The sequence below is a fragment of the Polyergus mexicanus genome, unplaced genomic scaffold (genome assembly GCF_030449975.1).
Source record: "Polyergus mexicanus isolate NDT 795.1 unplaced genomic scaffold, iyPolMexi1.0 SCAF_14, whole genome shotgun sequence".
NCBI lineage: Eukaryota > Metazoa > Arthropoda > Insecta > Hymenoptera > Formicidae > Polyergus > Polyergus mexicanus.
The window spans coordinates 5,376,359-5,398,829 of record NW_027223334.1 but is presented as its reverse complement, the minus strand read 5'-3'; the positions used below and the strand labels follow the sequence as shown (position 1 = coordinate 5,398,829).

Sequence of the window (22,471 nt, the reverse complement as noted above, 5' to 3'; positions counted from 1 at the left end):
GGTGCTGAGAACTTCATCGCGAGTTCTTTTTCGTTCTTATTTGTGCGATCTGCTTATCTCCTCGTAATTCCGCCGATGAAACTTTTAAGCGAGTACAGAAACCGTTTATCTTCGGTCACGGCACTTTAATTGATTTTTAAAAAATCTTTTACTGTTCGACGAAAATTAATGTCTGGACGGTTTCAGAGATACAGAAATCAGATTTGGACGGCTTTAATAATGTAACGCTATATTCCAAGATAAAATTTGTAGCGTCTCGCGATATCGATTAATTCTTTGTTTTTTTAAAGAATTAATTGCAATTGTTTGTATCGTACATAATTGTGTATACATGTATACAGTGCGTCCTATTTTAAACGACGATGTCAAATTTTCTTGAACGATGCATTTCAGAGAAAAATTATATAGAGTTTAAAGAGAGCTAATAGACGATCTTATCGGGGGTCCGTGTTGGGCCCAATAAGGCCCAAATCAATTTTTTTTAAATAAAACCCTCTATTTTTCATTACATATTCTTGTAACTTATCTCGAAAGCTTTTCAAAACATTATAATAAAGTATTTTTTCATTAAGTATTTTTCGAGTTATTTTATATCTTAATCTAACATATTTTGATATAAAAAATAAAATATTTCGTAAAATATTTAGTTTTCGACAATCTTGCTATAATACTTTTATATACAGAATAATGAGACAAATCAATTGGTATATAGAAAATAATTGTTTTAAAGAAAAAGTATGTATTTATTTATAATGTATTTTTTTACACAATTATTTGTGTTTTATATATATATATATATCCTGAATTAAGAGATGGAATTATGCAAATATAAAAGCCTAGAGAATCCGTCAGTCTGGCGCACTTAAGAGCACGCCTTTCTATCAATCTCTGTCCCTGCTTTTGGAAAAGAAGCTTTAAAGCGTCACAAAAATCACAAAGATAGAAAGACATCAATCAGATCGAAAAGAAAAGAATTTTTAGCATTTCGCCTATCTAACCGCAGATGCGACTTTCTAAAAAGAAATCTCTTTAACGCTTGATTCTCTCCTCATTACGCAGTCGCAAGCGCAATCTCAAAAAATGAGTGCATATATGAATTTTTTAAAATTTATGTTCCGTGTTTGTTCGTCCAAGGTTTTTTTGTCCTTCTTCATTTTAAATGTTAACAAAGTTTATACATATGTATGTATATTTATGTATATATTATATATTTATGTAGTTTTATTAACATATATCTTTTTTTATTAATTAATTAAATGTGTCATCTTACATTACGTTATATCATGTTTTCATGAAAAAGAATTGAATTAATTATCAAGCAAAGGAAAAATGAATATGGTGGGAAAACGGATCTATCCTCTTTCCACAAACAGATGCCTTTTCCAGCGAGCTTTGGAGACGTCGTAATTTCGCTATGTCATATCTGACATTCACGTGCGAGGACCACCCCTTTACGTAATTTTTAATGCTTTTATTCCGAACCAGGGTGCGCACAATGCTGATCATAATGAGCATAGACGTGGAGGCGCGTATTCAAGGGGCGTGTCAACGCAGTCGACGATGAAAACAGAAGAGTGATCCGGCAGTGACTCTCGACGTACAAACAGGGCTAACCACCCCTCCAAAAAGCCATTACTCACCGGCCGTGTCCTGCTGTCAGGTACAATTTGTTCTACTCGCGAAAGCGAGAAGAACGACGCGCGCCTCATGCTGGCTGTGACAGATGAGCTCGGGCCACGTATAGATAAAAAAAAAAAAAAAAAAAAAAAGAAAGGAATTGTCCCATGATGACGACGACGACGCGCAGTATCGGACAAGATTTCGCCAAACGTGTAAACACAAATAAAATTATATCTATACAGGGTGTCCCATTTTAAAGGACCATATCAAAATATGTCAGATTAAAATATAAAATAATTAAAAAGTACTTAATGAAAAAATACTTAATTATAGTGTTTTGGAAAGCTCTCGATGTCAGCTACAAGAATACTAAATAAAGAATGGGGGTTTCCATTTAAGATTTCAAAGTTGACCTTCACATGACCTTCAAACGATTTTCCAAGGTCAAATCATTGTCACCATCTTATGGCCCCCTTGAAGCCACACAACTTTTGTTTGAAACATTTTTCGATTTAACGCAGCGTTTCTGAGATATTTGAGTGGGTCCTTTAAAATTGGACATCCTGTATATATACATATAATTAACGCAATCCAGTGCATTTAACGACGCGAAAGAATTGATTAAACATATCTTGATAAATGTATTAAACACAAATATTGTTGCAATTACGCAGCAAAGATTTAAATATGTTTAATTAGGACAAAAGTACTATTTATAAAAATACTATAAATACGTGATATCGAATATCCTTTTTTAAAGGGTAACAGATTTTCCAACAAATCTCGCGATGAAAAGAGAAAATATTTAATCGGCTTATTCCGATTGAATCTAGTTGATTGCACAATATCAAAACACTTTTCGTTCACTACGAAATAGAAATATTCTGCGAAACAAATATGTAAATCCTTGTTTGCGCAATTTTCTCTTGTAAACGTCAAAATATCGAGGAAATATCGCATGTAATTCTGGTTTTATTCGCGTAATGTATCATATAGTTAACATAAAAAATAAATCGGATCGCAAAGATTAAATTATAATAATTTATACGTTTATATAATATCTTATATGTCACACCATATATATATTCAATATTTTTTTCACATTATTCACATTAGAAATTGTAATTTTATATTATTATACGATAATATTTTTGCTCGAGAAAAAAATCTATAAAATAAATCATCTAAATTATTTTATTATATATGTTCAAATAAAAAAATAAGAGAAATGTAAGATCAAAATAAATCAACGCTGGATATATAGTTTCTATCTCTTCTTATATCGCTAAATCGTCTTATCGAGAAGACGAGATGAGTTCACAATTAACCACGCGGGAGAAGACATTAAAATACCGCGACAATTAAAGCGTTCAACGTAAAGAGCTGCTGGCTTCGTTTCGCATTCGCTTTAAATCGTCGAATCCGTCAAGCTCACTGAAAGACACGGAGCGTTGCGTCGCATGCAAAGTCGCGGTGGTTTTCCGCGGTTATTGTTATTCTTCTACCGTAGGCAAGAGAAAGAGAAAGAAAATCAAGAGAGACATCTCAGAGGTTTGACCCACTCTCATGGAAACGAGGAGATAAAGAAGACGCGGGCGTCTCATCCCCGACGGGGTGGAATAAACGCTAAGAAAATAATTCCGCCGGTTCCAAACAAAATGCCGGGCCCCCCCCCCCCCCTCCTCTTCATCCCCATCCAAAGCTGTCGCGAAGCTCTTGTGAACCACCGTATTCATGAGAAGTGTATCGTCGTCGCGCAGGTGAATATACGTCTCATTCAACGCGCGTAGAAATCCATATTAAGTTAGCCCCCCCACCAACGCCAAATTAAATCAAATACATCAAATAATTTAGTGCTAATTATGTGCTAATTAGTTTCCGTAGTCCGAATTTTGTTGCTCAAACCGTTTAGCAGGAATTTACATTCAAAGTGGGGGGTGCTAGCTTGACATTAAGCCAGCCCCCCCCATAGTGAAAAAAATATATAGAATGCTCGAATCAAAAAATAAAATACACTAGAATTTGTTGCTATTTTGTTGCTCTAAAATAACATAAAAATATTTTAAAAAAAGTATATAATTTAATTAATACCACTATATACTCAGTCTCGCCGCGCCGTACCATTCACTTGCGCGAAGTAAAAGTAAATAAAAAAATGTATCGCACGCATGTATTTGGTACTGAAATAATCTGTGGACAATATACTGTCGAAATATATGAGAAACTGAATTTGTTGCTCGTCTTAAAGTATTAAAAATCGATACTTTGTCGCCGCGGACCCTATACGACGCGCTCTTATATTATATAAATTAACTAAAAGAATTTGTTGCTCGCATGTTTTTGGTATTAAAATAATCTGTGGACAATATACTATCGAAATATATAAGAAACTGAATTTGTTGCTCCTCTTGCTTTTTTAAGAATGACGCGTTAAAGATATATGTTAAGATTACAGAGTGATCAGAGTTAAATAAAATGTAATCGTATTAATGATGATTTCGAATGCTAATAAAATAGTAAAATTAATTCGCTCAACGATTATAATTATGAAATCATTAATAATCATCAATGATGAATAATAGAAATAATCAAGGCAAAGATAATATGGTCAGTTTTAATTCTAAATATTTATATGATTATCAGATTATAAATAATTAATCAAAAAACAACTCGATTTTTCAATACCATCGTTTCCATAAATTAAAAAATAAATTGACACGCATATTGTTAATTTCGTTAATGCACATGTTGGATAATTTTCATTCTCTAAAAATGACGCGTTAAGGATATTAAGATTACAGAGTGATCAGAGTTAAATAAAATGTAATCGTATTAATGATCGAGTTCGAATGCTAATAAAATAGTAAAATTAATGCGCTCAACGATTATAATTATGAAATCATCAGTAATCATTAATGACGAATAACAGAAATAATCAAGGCAAAAATAATATGGTCAGTTTTAATTCTAAATATTTATATGATTATCAGATTATAAATAATTAATCAAAAAACAACTCGATTTTTCAATATCATCGTTTCCATAAATTAAAAAATAAATTGACATGCATATTGTTAATTTCGTTAATGCACATGTTGGATAATTTTCATTCTCTAAAAATGACGCGTTAAGGATGTTAAGATTACAGAGTGATCAGAGTTAAATAAAATGTAATCGTATTAATGATCGAGTTCGAATGCTAATAAAATAGTAAAATTAATGCGCTCAACGATTATAATTATGAAATCATCAGTAATCATTAATGACGAATAACAGAAATAATCAAGGCAAAAATAATATGGTCAGTTTTAATTCTAAATATTTATATGATTATCAGATTATAAATAATTAATCAAAAAACAACTCGATTTTTCAATATCATCGTTTCCATAAATTAGAAAATAAATTGACATGCATATTGTTAATTTCGTTAATGCACATGTTGGATAATTTTCATTCTCTAAAAATGACGCGTTAAGGATATTAAGATTACAGAGTGATCAGAGTTAAATAAAATGTAATCGTATTAATGATCGAGTTCGAATGCTAATAAAATAGTAAAATTAATGCGCTCAACGATTATAATTATGAAATCATCAGTAATCATTAATGACGAATAACAGAAATAATCAAGGCAAAAATAATATGGTCAGTTTTAATTCTAAATATTTATATGATTAATTTTGTTAATGCACATGTTTGATAATTTTCATTCTCTAAAAATGACGCGTTAAGGATGTTAAGATTACAGAGTGATCAGAGTTAAATAAAATGTAATCGTATTAATGATAATTTCGAATGCTAATAAAATAGTAAAATTAATGCGCTCAACGATTATAATTATGAAATCATTAATAATCATCAATGACGAATAATAGAAATAATCAAGGCAAAGATAATATGGTCAGTTATAATTCTAAATATTTATACATGAGCTATAAATCATTAATAAAAAAAAAAAACCCCGATTTTTCAATACTATTGTTTCCATAAACTAAAAATTATATTGACAATTTTAAATGTTTAATAATAAATTCTACTGACCGACCGATGCACCGCCCTTGCATGTCTCACTTCTTTCCGCATCTGGTCATCGCGAGATCCTTTCCGTTTCCGGTTGCTCCCTTCGCTTCAAATTGAGACGAGACAGTCTATCAATTTGTCCACTCATGCATAATCACTATTCTCATAATCACTATTTCACTCGTAGTCCAAAATCCGCCATATGCAATGACGCGGTAAAATTATTTCCATGCCGATTATAAACATGAAAGAACATATAATCGCGTATTAATAAATGGACGGAGACGATTTTCCGTGATTCTAATCGACATTCCCGATACTCGCGACATCCACTTTATACACGGGATAAACTTGTGATGGATAAAAAAAGGCGAGAAATACGGAAAGAATATTTCAATCTCGCACGCTAATGCAATACGACGGTTACTGTAACGGTTACGGAAAATTTAGGCAGGTTGAGTAGTAGTAGATGGGGAGGGGGGGACGCGTCGTCGAATATCCGTTCCAGGAAAAGGAGCGAGCGCGTCTCTTCCAAGAAATAAACCGTACGCGAAGAATCCTGCGCGAGATAAATCAAACTAGCTCGAGCGACGCTCTTTTGCGATCTCGATTTATGAAATTGTGAATATAACTCTGAAAAAAGGATTACATTTGAAAACAATATTAAAGAATATTAAAGCAGAAACGTGTGGAACGCGACGCGCTTATATTTTCAACGCGATATTATTATATACGACAGCGAGTAAATTATTTCAGCGCCTAAAAATATGTTAAATAATGTATTCATCGATCGTTGTATCGTATTATAAAGTCGATATATCAAAACTACAAATTACTCTCGATTCGGATATTTCGAATATTCGTTCGGATGCGAAATTCATTTTCGATAGATAAAAGATGCGTGGGAAAAATCTTGTCGTTTGCGAGTATATATATATCGAAAGATGCCTTAATCACGATTACACGGGTTAATATATTACACTCGGATAATCGCCTGTTATTCGATACAAGACCCCCCCGACACTCCTTCGTACGCGGATCTCACTTTCGACGGATAAAAAGACGCGAGAAACACGGAGCGCGACCGTAATTCGTCTCGAGACTCGCGCTTGTGCGAAGGGACTGACACGATTACGAAAAATTTAGGCTGGACGGGTAGGTGAGGAGAGGGGAGGACCGCGTCGCCGAACGTCTCGGTACGGAAGCGTTCAAAAAAGTTGGATGTAAACATTCAGATATAAACGAAGAAGCGCGGCTCGAGAGAAAGAGAGAGAGAGAGCTTATATTACAAAATCTCGATCAATTTTCATGGCGAAACGATAATACAACGAGAATAATCGTTGAATAGAATGTGTAAGATTCGAGGAGGAATATATCTGAAAAGCAGCTCGCACACCACATATGAACATTCCTAATAAAATATTCTTATTTAAGAGAAAAAAAAAAATGTGTTCGGTTAGTCGACTAATTTTACACGTCAGGTTTAATAATATTCATGGTTGTAAAATTGACCAATCACGGTCATTCGATTCTTGATTGGTGATTGGTTAGTTTTAAAACTATGGATGTTACTGAAATCCAATTAAGGGTGACGTGTCAACGTTAATCGATGTCTCTGAAATGCCGCGAGAAACCACGAGTACCAACAGCTAAATGAGAAATTTTACAATTGGTGAAGCTTCGCGTCGCGTTTTTCACACGTTTCGTATTTCAATATACTTTAATATTCTTTTAAAATATATGATTCTTCTTCTGAATTATATGTATAATTTCGCCAGAAAATAATCGCGAGATTGCAAAAGTATCGCTCGAGCTTCGTTATCTTATCCTTGTTCGTATCGCGAAGGTTTTTTGGCGCACGATTTTTTTCTCGCAAAAAACTCGCTCGCTCCTGTTCTTGGAAGAGATATTCGACGACATTCCCCTCCCCTCCCCCCCACCTATCCGTCCAGCCTAAATTTTCCGTAACGCTCTTCGCACAAGCGCGATTATCGAGACGTATTACGTTCGCGCGTTCCGTATCTCTCGCATCTTTTCATCCATCGAGAGTGAATTTTGGGGGTAACTACCTCTCTCATTCTCATTTTTCTCGGGAATGAACGCACGCGGGCCCTTTGCGCTTTACTCATCCGTAGCGAAAACTCGCGTTTGCTCGCGTGATTAAAGAGCTCATCGCGCGAAAAGTTATCGAAATGCCGCGTGGAAAAATTATGATCTCCTCGAATTAATTATTCAATTCTCATTTCATCGTCTAATGAATTTCAGAATCGTAAAATAATTATTGTAGCGTAGAATTGTCGGGGGATCGATCTCGGTATATGTTTACTCAGTAATCCACGGATACTTGAATATCGTCATTGATGCTCTCGGATAATCAGCGAACTCCCGTGCATCAATGATTTCCCTAATTTCGTCTTAGGCCGAGATTCGCACGGTCCTCGGGCGACCCATATTAAGTTAGCCCCCCCACCAACGCCAAATTAAATCGAATACATCAAATAATTTAGTGCTAATTATGTGCTAATTAGTTGCCGTAGTCCGAATTTTGTTGCTCAAACCGTTTAGCAGGAATTTACATTCAAAGTGGGGGGTGCTAGCTTGACATTAAGCCAGCCCCCCACCCATAGTGAAAAAAAAGTATCGATTTTTAATACTTTAAGACGAGCAACAAATTCAGTTTCTTATATATTTCGATAGTATATTGTCCACAGATTATTTTAATACCAAAAACATGCGAGCAACAAATTCTTTTAGTTAATTTATATAATATAAGAGCGCGTCGTATAGGGTCCGCGGCGACAAAGTATCGATTTTTAATACTTTAAGACGAGCAACAAATTCAGTTTCTCATATATTTCAATAGTACATCGTCCACAGATTATTTTAATACCAAAAACATGCGAGCAACAAATTCTTTTAGTTAGTTTATATAATATAAGAGTGCGTCGTATAGGGTCCGCGGCGACAAAGTATCGATTTTTAATACTTTAAGACGAGCAACAAATTCAGTTTCTCATATATTTCGACAGTATATTGTCCACAGATTATTTCAGTACCAAATACATGCGAGCGATACATTTTTTTATTTACTTTTACTTCGCGCAAGTGAATGGTACGGCGCGGCGAGACTGAGTATATAGTGGTATTAATTAAATAATATACTTTTTTTAAAATATTTTTATGTTATTTTAGAGCAACAAAATAGCAACAAATTCTAGTGTATTTTATTTTTTGATTCGAGCATTCTATATATTTTTTTCACTATGGGGGGGGGCTGGCTTAATGTCAAGCTAGCACCCCCCACTTTGAATGTAAATTCCTGCTAAACGGTTTGAGCAACAAAATTCGGACTACGGCAACTAATTAGCACATAATTAGCACTAAATTATTTGATGTATTTGATTTAATTTGGCGTTGGTGGGGGGGCTAACTTAATATGGGTCGCGTAGAAGGCCATCTTTCCCGACTTTCTCCTTTCCGGCCATTTTCCCTTTTATTTCTTTCGACGACGACGTCGTTCGCTCGTCGAGCGCGTCTTCGAGCGCGTTCGTGCTTACGCGCGTGAAGCGCGAGACGGAAAGTAATCTAATTTCAGCGCATTCATTGAGGAAGCCCTCTCTCTCGATTAATTAATTCAAATGTGGGACATTAACGGAATATACCAGTATTAGTTACTTCCAGTTTTACTAATAACAGTGAATTAGCGAGCTGCCGTGGAGCTTAAGTACGCGGAGGAGTAAGCGCTAATGTGTGCCGTACTTTACTTAGGGAATACATACTTCAATTTGTCTTGTTACTCGCGCAGTATTTAACAGAACGCTTCCCATTAATGAGATGCGCCAACACATTGCCGACTGCAAAAATATTTACCGAGCAAACAACACTGGCCGCAACGGCGTCCCCCGATACGATAGGCCCCTCGAGAGATGGAAGCTGTACTTTGTGCGATACAATCAACTTCGTGGCGGTGGCCCGACATCGAACGGTGTGTCAACATCGCTTTGACTCAATTCTGTATTCGCCACCTCTCTTATCTTAGTTGTCACTCTAACCGATGCTGAATTTCAAATCACTTAGCGAGCTGTATACCTAGCATTGATAAAACCTGATTTGCTACTATCGTTATTTTATATTTCAACGCATTTGAATATTGATGAATGTACGAACGAAAAACTGATAGAAATCAAAAACCTACGCACATCTTAAAAAAAAAAAAAAAAAAAATCTTTACAGAAAATAAATTAGCAAAAAGAAGTATTTAGAAAATTTTATAAACTGATTTGATATATGAGAAATTTGTAGTTTAAAAGATTTTTTTTTATATCTTTTGTGTATAAAAATTATTAATTAAGAATCGATTTTATGAATAATGACATAACGATGTTAACGTACTTGAATATAGTAGATATGACAGTTTTTTGAAATAAGCAAAATTTTGCTTTCAATTTAAATACACTTACATTCAACGTATCTATAACAAATGCCCAAATGTCATCTGCACGTACTGGGTTAATTAACTCCGGTTGAAATTCTGAATTAATGCACGTAATTATTTTATTTACGGAATCATCGTTATACCCTCTGTATCCGGTGAATGTGTAAATATTTTAATAATAATAATAATAAGGAAGTGACATGTAACGTGCAACACTGTAGAGCTTTTAATTTTATTTCGAAATAGCCATTCGACCCATTCGATACGCAATCGTGTTTGAACAAATGAAAAAAATTTTTAAAAGGCGATAAAGCGATGGCGAAACGGTTTTGATAACGCTACGAAAGTTTTACATTTGTCGGGTAAACGAGAAAGAGAAAGAACGAAAAATAAACGTTTCTCTGCAATGATCCGTATTCTGTCCTTTTTCCTGCTTAATTAAATCGCATAAAATTAGCCGAGGGAATTTCGACAGAATTTAACCAGACGTGATTAAGATATCTCGATGGGGGAATAAAAGGAATTCTCACTGTAAATATCGATATTCTTCAAGAGACACCCTGGAGATTTGAATTCGGAAGATAACGATAGAGGAAACTCTCTCCTCGCAGCCTTCGTTGAGCACTCCATACCAGCCACTCGGGGACTACAATGGTACCCATGCGCCAAGATTTAATCGCATCCGGAGGGAGAAGGCGGGAAAAAAGATAGGGTAGAAAGTCTGTAAGCAGCGATTTGTCCCGCCGGAAGGAAGAAGCGATGAAAGGGCATTTAAAGTTTGCGGACAAGCGAGCCGACTTCACGGTACGCTAAACAAAGGAGGTTAGTTTGCGGCGATAATGGAGGGAGGGGAATCGCTGAACTTACTCGCTTCCTTCCATCCTTCCTTCCTTCTTACGATGTCGTTCTCTTTTGTGGAGACGAATGAAAAGGAGTAATATCAGAAAGGAAAGGCGAAGCGAGCAAGAGAAAGAAGAAGAAGTTGGGGGAGTGCAGGAAGAAATCGAGAAACTTATCGTTCGAGGGTCCAATGTACTTAAGCCACCGTTTCGTTCACTTTCCGAGGCTTTCTCACCGCGTTCCAACACTCTTTTACGACGTGGTTTGACATCCAATAAGAAGACTCGACAATTCCCGTGTCTAATGCCGCTCAGATCGGCGAAATGGAAACGGAAATCGCCACTCGGTACCGATTGCGGAAACAGACGCGCAGCCGAAGGCTCGCTGGAAGAGGAGCAGGTTGATACTTAATTACTCTGGAAATTCCTTCAAACTGTTCCGGAAACCTTCGGCGCGTACGAGACGAAATCCCGCGATTTACTTATCGTCCGCTTCACTCGCTACTCCGACGAGCGAAACAATTTATTCGAGCAATTGCGAGCAATTGCGAAGCCTAAGGAACTATTGGGTGATTGCATAAGTTCTCTCTCTCTCTCTCGTGCCCGATTTAAATATAAACTTCAATAGATTATATTTTAGAGATAACACTTTTATTAATCAATTATATAGTCTCCATTCTTTTCTACAATGGTTTTCCAACGATCTATAAGCTTGTCGATTCCATTTTTGAAGAAAGAACTTGGTTTTTCTTGAAAAAAGTTTCTAAGGTGGTTTTCGACAGCTTCCTCGGAATTGAGATTCTTGCCATTTAAACTATTCTGCAAAGACCGGAACAGATAAAAATCTGAAGGCGCAATATCTGGAGGATATGGCGGGTGCTGCAGAATTTCCCATTGCAACTCCTGCAGTTTTCCTGCAGCTTATTCCTTTCAGTCAGGAGATGCGGCACCCACCTATCAAGCTTGGAAATGTATCCAAGCTTTTTTAAATGACGAAAAGCGGTTGAATTATCGATGTTCAGCCTCTCAGCAATATCCTCAGTTGTAATCCTTGGGTTTCTTTCCACTAAGGCATGCACACTGTCATCATCAATGCCAGAAGATCGTCCAGAGCGGGATTGATCTTCCATATTGAAATCACCATTTCGAAATCTGCCAAACCACTTTTTGACTGTTCGGAGAGCAGGAGCGCGGTCCAAATAAACGCTTTGAATATTTTTTTGTGCAATCCCAACACTCACCCCTTTCCGAAATTCATATAGCATTACATGCCGCAAATGCACCTTTCATTCTCCATTTTTAATAATTTCTCTTATGCACAAGTGGACTTATCTGAACAATGTCTGACGCTAAATTGACATAAGACAACGTCATCTATTCGGTGTAAGCAACAATTACCACACGAAAACAATAGAATTCCGCCATGCAGCAACTTAATGCCATCTATGAAAATCGGGCACGAACTTATGCAATCATCCAATACATTTGATATCTCGAGAAACTGTTTGCTTTAGCGTAAAACAATATCAACGAATCAATTTCGATTTCCAGGCGCGATGTAGAAGCAAAATTCGCAAAATCTTACGGAAGGATAATATTACTCTTTATAAATATCTTATGAAAATTTCGCGAGATAAACATTGTTTATTATTTAATAATCAAAAACATATACAAAGAATCTATTCGGGGATATTAATCTTCGCGGCTGCGCGATCGTCGCGTTTACGATCTCGCATTCGCCACATCCGCCATGGTGCATTGTCAAGTTTAGGGATACCATCCTTTTCATCGACACGCTCGCAAACGTAGTTGTAATTCACTTTATATACCACGACACGCTTACAAAGTTTCCCGCTTCTGCAAGTGCCGTGGATCGGAGCGAGAGACCGTGCTTCAGATTTGCACGAAACATCGTCGCTTTGACACGGTTCGATGCGGTTTCACAATATGGCGCCTTGTGCACTCGCAACTTGCGCATTGCGCGGATGCACAAGGCATTGCGACCGCGGATGTTGTATCGAATATCCGCGCGTTTCATATAGCGCCAGCTTATTACTAGCTGTAGCACGATAATGCAACCGTCCCGCGCTATTCGGTAGAGTACGAAATCTCTTCAGGAAGCAAGTAATTTCCCAACTCTTAAACTGCGCGAAAGCATCCGATCGATTTCAATCCGTATCATCGTTGTTGAAAAGCTTCACGCCGGACAAAATTATATGACATTATTATATATGCTGGCACGCGAGAGAAACGACTTTCCATTCTTTCCCTTTTTTTAACTTTGCGGCAGCGGGTCTTCTATTCTCCGCTGTCTCGTTCGTACGACGCGAGCATATTTTTTTCTTCATATAGTCGGAAACGCGAAAAAAGTTTACTGCTCTGACGGGTGAGAAAAAAGGGAGAGAGAGAGAGAGAGAGATTCTTGCTTGCTATACCCCGTTTTTAATAACAGATATTCTCTCTTGGGCCACATTCCGCGACCACAAGTTTAGAAAAAAGTAAGCTAATGTTACATCTGGACATGTAAACACTTTATTTTGTAGCGCTGAATAAAAATTTAATTATTTTTATTTAACTATCTCGCCATTCTCGCTATTGTGCGCGTATGCATCTCAAATAGTGCGATAAAAGTAAAAGATAATTAAATCGTAAAATTCTGTTAATTTATTCTCTGAAATTCTATCGCGTATTTTCAATCGTTGACAGTTAATGATTTTATGCATTTTATAACTTCATTATATTGTAGATGAATCAAAATTAATAAGCTTCGAAAATTAATTTGCTATGCAGGATCACGGTAATTGTGACTGTGTTAGTCGCTCGGGAATAATTCCTCTTTAACGGATTATGGTAGAGAAAATCGCTCGGAGCAATCCTCGTGTATCTTGCTCTAGCGCAGATAAAGTCTTTTTCAACTTATTTATTACTAAGTCCCGGCTTGATTATGCAATCTGCTTTGTGCAATCGGGGAACACTTCTGCCACGCACGGAAATGCATTACCCTTTCCACGGTTTCTACGGCCACGATATAAAGCAGACGACGAGATTTCGAGCAAGGAATTCAGCGGTGAATTTCACTCGTGTCGTGAAAAATGCAAACGCGCGAAAATGGAAAAAAAAAGGGAAGGAGGAGGGTGAGATAGTATCCCTCGAGGGTAAGAGAAAAACTGGAGAAATAGTTTGAACTTCGAATTACCTGCCGGATATACGCGAGCTTTGCTAGAGATTACGAGTATTCGTAAAGCGGGCTATACTTTTACACAAAAAGAGAAATTTCGAGGAAGACAAGAGTAACTCCGTCGAATGGAATTCTCATTATTTACCGGTTCATCTTCCCTCGCCGGAAGTATATCAAAGTCATATTTCTTTCCGGAGTCAATACCGTGGACGTAACATTCATAAGCTTCGTAACTTGCTTTAATAAAGCGTATACGATAACCAAGAGATCCGTAGCGCGAATTGAATAAATCGAGAGACAAGACATACATTCTTTACATACTTCAACACATATCATTGTTATCAAAGTTTTAATTCCACCTTCAATATGTTTATTTCAATTCGCACGACTTCGTTTTTTTCTTGGAAAAGAAAAAAAAAGTTTTGCAAAAACAGCAAATATTCGTTGAATTCATTCGTTAGTTCTTCGTCGCATTTTATACTTTATTCGTTATTATTAAATTAGCTCTCCGCAATAGAAAACTTTCCTCGGATATGTAATTATCGAGTTAGAAACACCTTTGTTTAAAGCTTCGTTAAAGCGTCAACTAAATACGACGGTATCTTCAAGTATACTTAGAAAATGACTGTGACGGAGAGCAAAGAACGCTACGAAGTAGCAAGAAGAACATCGACAAAACCTATAAAACTGAAGTAACAAGCTAGAGTAGAAAATGAAAGAAGCGAAGAAGTCCCTTCGAAAGAGCATCTGACTTGGACGGCTTTCTCTTGCTCGCTATGATTAATTTCTCTTTTAACCAAGACATTTAACCAATAATATCTCTTTTATTTTATAAAACAAAATCGTGGCAGATTTTATTTAATATATTAATTTTACTTATAGTATTCTAAAATACAATAATAGATATATTAATATTAAATAAAAGTCATTAAGATATTCATTATTTACTAGCAAATTGGCTCCTTCATTTAATAATTGGATATAGTAATATTTTGTAAATCGTGATTGTGATAAAAAAAAAAACAAAAAAATTAATCTCTAATTTGTCGCGAAAATTTCTTCTCCGTGAAAAAAAAAAAAATAAAATAAAATAAAATAAAATAAAAAAAAATAAAAACAAATTGAATATATAAAAGTTGATAAATATAATCCACAAAAATGATGCGATTAAACACATTGCAGTCTTCATTAAACGCAAGGAACGGTCGCATTTATTCGAGTCAGATTTATAAGTAATCTAATTCAACTTGTGTCCGCGGAAATTGATTCCATGATTTCGCGACAAGGACCTGATCGTGAGATTTAATTGATAAAGATTATCTTCGTTGAGTAGCAAGAACGGAGGCTGAGAATTTTGTCAAGATGATGATTTGCCTGAAGAAAAGCCGAGCGGGAGGGCGGCGTGGCGTCTGAGATCCGGTTAGGGGAGGAATTTTAAGATCTCTCTCGACATATGTTCTCTCTCTCTCTCTCTCTCTCTCTCTTGCAATTATCTGAACACTCGGAACAAGCTCGATGTCGAGAGAGAGAGAGAGAGGGGGGGGGAGAAGAGGGAGAGGGAGAGAAGGGATGATATAGTTTCATGCACGTGCGAGCGAGGGAGAAAGGAAGGAAGGAAGGAAGGAGAGAGAAATCGTGCGAGCCGTGACATATGCGCGCGCGTGTATGTCGCGCACAGATGGAATTGAGCGTCGCGGCGCCTGCCTTGGCGAAACGAACGCTTGGCGACGGCGGTGGCGTCCCTCGTTATCTATATGCAATATGCATGGAAGAAAATACGTTCGCGTACCAGTCTATAATTTAGCGGCGGCGGCGGCGGACGGGCGGGCAGACGGTAGATCTGCGAGATTCGCACGAGCGGGCGAATGCACGATGTTGACAGAGACGAAGAGACACCACACGTCGGCGGGTTTAGCGTGATTGTCCTTCTCCTGGTTAATATCCTATGCCGTCTGTCGCGGTCACAGAGACGCACATTGAAACTCTGGAATAATGGAAATGGAAGGCAGGCAATTCGAGTGACATTATTAATATCCCTCGATGAATTATTTTGCCGAATTTTAATTGACGTTTAATTAATAAGTCTTGGTTAAAAGCTACTAATCGTCATAGCGGGGCGATGCGTGGCGCCGGGCGTAGAGTCGCAGGCTGGTAATCGAAAGATTCCAGGTTCGATTCCGCTCGGGTCTCCCATCCTGCCATATGACTCAAAAAGAAGAGGTTTTCACACATTATCCTATATAATGCCTATATTGGTTTATTATATGTTATCCTATCCAATACCTATATTAGTTTATCATATATTAACCTAATACCTATACCTAGTTAATAGTGTATAGACAATTCCTTTCGGAAAGTCTCTCCCAGCCATATCAGAGAAGAAGAAGAAGAAGAAGTAATCGTCATAGAAGTGGCATTATGAAATTATCCGTTTACGGCTGTTTTAACTTATACGAGAATATTATTCGCGCGTCTTTACCTACGTGTACTATATAGAATTTATTAAAAAGACAAAAATATATTGCGGATAAATCGTGTTTCCGATAAAATCAGGTTCATCGTAGACAAAGAACGAATCAATTGCGAAGTTTTACATCCAATTTGACCGTTGACGTCCGCAAATTGAAAACGAATTCCAGAACTGCCATGCACTCTTTGTTTCGCTATGACGCTGCGGGGAAATAGAGAAAAAAATATCGCTTTTGTTTCAACGATATCGGAAATGGAATAAAAAAAAAAAAAGAGATCACAGATTTATCCGTGCGGAAGGCATACGAAAAATGTGGCAGAAAAACTCGCGACAGCGTGCCTTTGCCGGCTATGAAGCTGTCGCTGAGTACATAGGAAACTATCCCATACAAATACGTTATCGTACGCGATTCCTGTACCACTTGTGAAAAATGTACAATTCGAGCGACGATTTTATTTGTCGTTTCAACGAGCGAAATATTTAGCGCAACGGAACTCCTCGCAAAAAGGATCGCGTCCGATGTCGAAACCTCTATCGCGCATAACTAAAGACTATTTTTAATCCAACAAATTTCGCGGATAAACTGGCTCCGTGACGCCGTGAAAAATGCCAGGATCGCGTGACGATAATGTTCGCGACGCCTTTTTTCCACATCGTTTGATTCGCGCTTGTTCGTTATACGACCGCGATGCAGCGAGAAGAGAGATAAAAGTTATGCAGATCCGGAAATTAAAATTCAATCGATAAATCACTTTGTCCGTCGATTTCCACCGTGGAAGCGCGCCAAGGCGAGTCCCAAATGGCCATTCGCGAGATGCAAACGCAACTGTTATTTCGACCAATTAGTTCCTCCACATAGCACCCGCAGCGCACAGAAGATAGAGAGAATAACAAACAATATTATACAAATGAGCGCATCATAGAAATATATCGAATACCTCGATTTATTGCTAGAATTTTCCTTTGGCATACTTGCCAGAGGAAATATTAAAGATACCATATTTTTTGACAAAATTATCATTCTTCTTCGGGATAAGAGTTATGGGAAAAATTACTTTGTTTGTTCAAAATTTTAAGATTCTCTTTACGCGTCCGAGTCGCAGAGAATCTTCATAAATTTAAAGATTATAGCGCGCTATCTCTGCACAGTCTCTTCTTCAACAAGAATTTTCACTCAGAATACCATCTAATAAAGTGGTTCAATCCGTTAATTACTTTGTTTAATGACGACGCAAGGAAACCGAGATTGTGCAACGTTTCATGGAGGAGAAAACTGAAAGTTAATGGGTTTATTTTTCACAGTTTTCGTACGCGGCTAAAGAAGAATACGCGATGGGAGGAAGAAATATGTAAGAAACGTATACGCGGTTGTTAAGACAAGTATCGAACCTGCGACGAGGAAAAGGGAGATGGAGATCGAGAAGGGAGGTGGCCTCCTAGAGGGCCTTTCACCTAATGATTTGAGAAATCATTGAGAAACTATATCCGCTGGCGTACGCGCGTGTGGCCATTTATGGCCGCGCAAACAGATCGTGCGATAATGCGTGTCGATCGAGCGTCGAATGTACATATAATATTTCCTTTTATCTTTGTGTGCCGTACACATCTTCATGATCCTTTTCCTCTGGATTTTCCTCTTATATGATTTATACGATGTCATATCGAGAAAGGCAGAAAATCGAATAGAACAAAGGAAAATGCACATGCCCATATATAATCTCTCCAGAAAATCATATTTTTAAAAAAAGTGGAAAAAAGCACTTAGTGCACGAGCACAAGCGTCTGTTGCTTTAAAAAAAGAACTCTTATACAAAATAGTATTATTTCAATATAATACATTTATAGCGGTAAAGGGGACGAGACGATGACGACGATGATGATGATTTGTGACGTTTCTTACATATGAAAATTTCCATATTTCAACTTTTCTTCGTAATATCTTTGCTTTATAGAACACGCAGAGCGAAAGTAAAGACACTTTCTTTATATAAATCGAACTCAAGCTATCGATTAAGCTTATCAAAAATTTGATCGGTTCAGCCGTTATTCAAATCTAAGGTACTCTCAATTATCCGACTCGCGTATAGATAATTTCAATCGTACATCTTTCATTCGTTTGGAATAAAACGATTAATGAAATGTAAGAGAGAAATTATTGACGCGTTTTTTCAGGGTCGTCGGTGAAGATATTTGGCTTTAGGCGAAATTTTATCAAAGAGCGAGTAATCTATCAATGGCTATACAATATTGTACGTGTAAAAAAGGATGATAAGGAGTAGAATGAGTTAGTGAAAACAGCAGTGGGAATTGAGAGCGAAAGCGGAGCAGTTGGGCGAAATGTAAAGTGGGCGATAGTGAGATTGAACAAAATCACTTATTGAGTTATTAGATCGAGTGTTTTCGAATAACCGTTATGTTATTTAGCGATTTGGAGAATTAAACAGAATTTATATTAGGTGTACAACTTTGCTTCCGCCGTTTTCCTATAGATGGCTTTAGCGGTAAGTAGTGGTCGAAATAAATAGATCATAGACGTCATGCAATAAACTTGGGCATCTGTCAACATAACCCTATAGAAACATTAGTCGATTTGTGTCTGCATCATAAAGTTATTCTCGATTGAAAATGTCAGTTTACGAGCCAAATTCTCGTCATTTGCGGGAGGTTTTAATTTTCTGCTTCAATATGAAGAAATCTGCGGCCGAGGCTCATCGAATGCTCTCAAATACTTATGATGAAGCCGCTATTAGCGAAAGAACGTGTCGTGAGTGGTTTCAACGCTTCAAGAACGGTGATTTTCACGTCGAAGCGCGGCATAGCGGTGGAAGAGAGAAGGTTTTCGAAGATGCAGACTTGGAGGCGTTACTTAATGAAGACTCGAGTCAAAGTCAAAAAGAATTGGCACGATCATTGGGAGTGACTCAACAAACAATTTACAATAAAGCCTCGAATTTCGGGGAAAAAAAAACGGCGAAAGCAAAGTTGTACACCTAATATGAAAACATACGCATTATTATAGTAAAAATACCCATAATATTGTACTAAGCGATTCGATGTGCGATAAAGAAGAATTGTGCTCCGATAAAAATTCAATCCGATACTAGAAACACTCACCCTGCGTCATTGGCGAGTAACGTTCGGTTGATCCTCACACATGTCTATTTCAGAGTCCTCGAAGCTATTTACTTCACTCGGCTATCCAATCTGAAACAAATTTTAATTATGTTTAGCCGATGACCATCGAAAGAGCTGTGACAATGGCGCGCACTTTTAGTTAACATTCGCCAACAGCTATGTGAAATTTTATCCTCAAAGTCAATAACATCGACGCGCGTCGGTTAAATCCGATATTTGATGACATTCGAACGTGCTCCTTGTATCAAACGCTTTTAAAGCCAGTGCGAGTGAATTAATTACGTTGAAAATTTTTATTCACGCCAACGGTTGATTTATCGTTTATTCGCAAGGATTAAAACGAACAAAGCGTAGCCCCTGTGATCTTGTTAACGAAATAAATGCGAATTGCGATCGAATCGCAATTAACAACGATTATAATTAATCTTTTTATCAAAATATACGAACTATCCAAGAATTCTACAATGTGTATAGAGAAATTAAGTGAAGAATGTAAGTACAATGCTCGCAAATGGAGTGATTCATTTTACTTAAACATTGCAATCGTACGAATAGGGAATTAGCGAGATAACGTGAAGATTTCGATGATGGAAGTAGTTGCTTTCCTCGACGCCGGTACTTAATACAAGCAGTAAAACCACTCTTTACCTATATCGTTCTCCGCCGCGAAACGGTAGCGAGTTATAAACAATGCACAGAACAATGTTAACTCGTTGCTGGATGCGCCATGTAAACGCGATCAGATTTACGGCATTTAGAGCGATAAGCCACGTAATACGAACCGGCTGCACGGACATAACATCAAACTGCCTTTCAGAAAGGAAGAAATGAAATCCAGACGTATTAAACGCGAGACGCTTCCTCCAAACGCGCGATGCCATTTTCTTGTTCTTTAAAAAAGAAAAAGAAAATTTAATAAGGTTTCAATCAATAAAAAGTAATAAAAGATACGTCGAAACATAAGTTATTACATTAATTAGAATATAATTTAAAATATTTATGATTATACTGTTCAACATCAAATTTGCCTTAAGTTCTGTCAAGTCATTCCTGATAGATTTTTTTAGTGCTGATTACGAATCTGGAAATAGTATCATGTCAAGTTTTTGAGAAAACCTCAGTCACAGCTTCTAAAATAGGCATTCTTGATACTTTTGCGTCATTTATGTCTTTCGACGTGTCTGTGCAGTTGGCACGATGTTTTACAAATTAAAAAAAAAAACTAAGAGTTTTAATAGCACTTTTCATAGTTCTATAGTTCCAGATAAAAATTAAAAAAAAGTTCCGCATTTCTTATATTAAAAAATCGAAATTGAAAAAGTATCGCGCTAAATTCGCGAATCTAGCACGACACCCTCCCCTCTAAAGTACTAAAACGCGTTGAATATCATCATTTTTGGCAAGAGTTCCGGATAGTTCTGTTCAAGTTTAGCACATATAAGTAATTTCAGATCGATAATCCACCAATTAAAAATTTTTAACCAATTTTTAATATCCACGCATCCCTGCACGACATTTGGTGAAAATGTGTCGTGCTGATGATTTTTCGCAGTTTTAATGGTAGTTTTAGACAGTTCTATAAGAGTTCTATACTTTAAAAACATTTTTACAGAGAGTTCAGAATTGTTTATTATTTTTTAAACAATTTTTCACAATTACGTCTAGCACGACACTTAGTGAAAATTCGCAGTTAGCACGACATTTTTTCAATTTCGATTTTTTAATATAAGAAATGCGGAACTCTTTTTAATTTTTATTAGGAACTGTATTAGAATTTTTTTTTTTTTTTTTTTTTAATTTGTAGAATATCGTGCCAACCTCACAAACACTCTTTTGATGTGCTCCAGAAAGCAGCAATAGCTCGAAATTAAGTTCAAGACAAATCGAAGGGTGTCTCACTCACCAAAAATTTGTACTTGTATTGCAAATTACCGGAAATTACTCAAACAATTCCATGTGATTCTAAGTAATTCGACGGACAAATTCATATTCGAGTTCAACTATAGAAGACGTGCTTTCAGATGAAAGATCATTATTTTGAGTTTTTTTCTTTTGTTTATTGGCCCTTAGGTTGGCACTCCATTCTTTTTTGGTTTTAGATGGCATTTCTCTGGACATCCCTCTTAATCGTAACTATCTATCTATAGACAGTCAGCCGCATTTGGCAGCAAAAAACCAACATAGTGTCGATTTTCTTATCAACAATACCTTATTTTTAATTCACTTTATTAAATTTTAAAAAAATTATTTTTTTTGCGGTTGTTATCTATTTATTCGAGATATTGATAAATAAATAATCATAAATTTGACTCTCAGAAAATTATTCACGCGTGTCCAAAAGACGTTCTAAAGATGACGTTCATAATGACATCATTTTTATTTTTTAAGATGTTTTAATCTTGTCTGTATTATTATTGTTTTGTACCATAGGACTTGTAAATCAATATGAAGTAATGCGGCGTAATGCGAATACGACATGATGCAAAGTAATTCCAGAACAAATGTATACGTATTGCGACAGTGAGATACCTCTCGATAAAAATACCAGAGAAATCCCAAGCAGAAAAGGTTTTCCTGAAAAAAAAAAAAAAAAATGGTCGAAACATAAGAAACATCTATCCCTCAGACATACGTCTCCAATTGTCCGTTATCAAAATTTTTTTTAAAATCATTCTAATCGTGAAAGTCGGTAATTTATGTATACGTTTGCCTGGTCACTTATTACGAATCGCGTGAAAATTAATAATTAAAAATGGAGAATCCGAAATGAC

At 36.6% G+C, this 22,471-nt stretch overlaps 1 protein-coding gene across 4 annotated transcripts in view; it reads right to left on the bottom strand.

The window, feature by feature from the left end:
- The window catches only part of LOC138939615 (CD151 antigen), a 132,353-nt gene that overhangs the window by 76,660 nt on the left and 33,222 nt on the right, over positions 1 to 22,471 (bottom strand). For 3 of the 4 annotated variants that reach the window (XM_070307567.1, XM_070307566.1, XM_070307568.1), the window contains one exon: positions 19,680 to 19,769. The gene's annotated coding sequence lies outside the window, so the exon portion shown is untranslated. Of the gene's footprint in view, positions 1 to 5,664; positions 6,309 to 19,679; positions 19,770 to 22,471 lie in introns of those variants that run through there. The other variant, XM_070307569.1, reaches the window with a different exon arrangement.